This window comes from Frankliniella occidentalis, unplaced genomic scaffold (assembly GCF_000697945.3).
Source record: "Frankliniella occidentalis isolate FOCC.00 unplaced genomic scaffold, Focc_3.1 Scaffold68, whole genome shotgun sequence".
Classification (NCBI taxonomy): Eukaryota; Metazoa; Arthropoda; class Insecta; order Thysanoptera; family Thripidae; genus Frankliniella; species Frankliniella occidentalis.
Window position 1 is genome coordinate 876109 of NW_026267198.1, and position 1217 is coordinate 877325.

Genomic DNA, 1217 nt, shown 5'->3' on the forward strand with positions numbered 1-1217 from the left:
AAGGTGAGCTGGACCGCTGGACCCAGCCATCGTCGTCTGTCACTCGACACACGCCACTCGCTCGCTGACCCAGTGTGTGTCTGTCTTTGTTTCACTCATTGAGGTGCCATTGGGAGAGACAAAGACAGACACTGGCCCGCGACAGAGCGCCGAGGGCACCAGTCCAGTCAACAAAATGAAAATACCGCCTGAACCTTCAGGAAATTATACCAAACCGTTTTATTGCGGATTCCGGTAGGGTGACCCTTGATGAACCACAATAATAAAGTTTACGTTGAATTTCGACCGGGAACACATTTTTTTTTGAACCGAAAGGGCGTAAGTGCAGTTTTTCCGTTTTCTCGTTATCTCCGGCCGTTTTGTTTTTGAACGTAGAAAGGCGGGTGAGGGCCTAAATTGTCCGGTAAGGACCACTTAATAATATGTATAGAGTAGGTTGTTCGAAAATGTTTGAACCGCTACACTGTGAACATTTTTGTACCAAGTCCCAAAAACGTTCTGCAGAAAACTATTTTTTTTCAAGTGATCTCGCTAGAAATTTGAAAAATGTTTCAAGTAAATATTGTAGCATGATCCTTTTCCTCTCTGACGCTGTGCCGTTCACCTCTAAACTCCGAATAGCCTCTGAGCAGCGCGACCTAGAGTGCGCGCCGGTAAAACGGCCCGCGCGGGCCCCATAAAAATAGCATGGGCCCGGCGGACGCGCCGGCCGGCCGAAAAACGGGGGTGAAAGGTGAAAGGTGTCCGATGACGCTGAAATTTACACCACTTACTTGTACTACAGAGGCGCACCTTGTGTATTTTTTTCAACTCCCTGCGATTTTTTTGAGCGAGTTTTGGCCAAAACTTAGCTGGACTCGAGCGTTCAAAGTAGCCCAACCCTGGTTCAAATTGTAAAACTAAAACTTTCCCCCCCCCCCCCCCCCCTTCGTCCTTTACGAAGGTTTCCTCTACGCCGTAAACGTGTTCGTTTTCGTCTAACTCCAAAAGTGCGAGCTGTGAATTTTTTTCCCCGTAATTTTTTGAGTGAAGCACTTTTGCGCTTTTTCAAATCACTGGTTCCGAGTAGGACAGGCGTGCAACGGGCGAGAGAAGAACTACTCCAACAACTGTGCCAAAGCCTCCTCTATTCATCGCTGTTCCATGCTCGACCATCGGTTGAACGACCGCCGAGCAGCAGTGTTAAATGTTCTGACGCGCAGCGCTCCGCGCTGCCA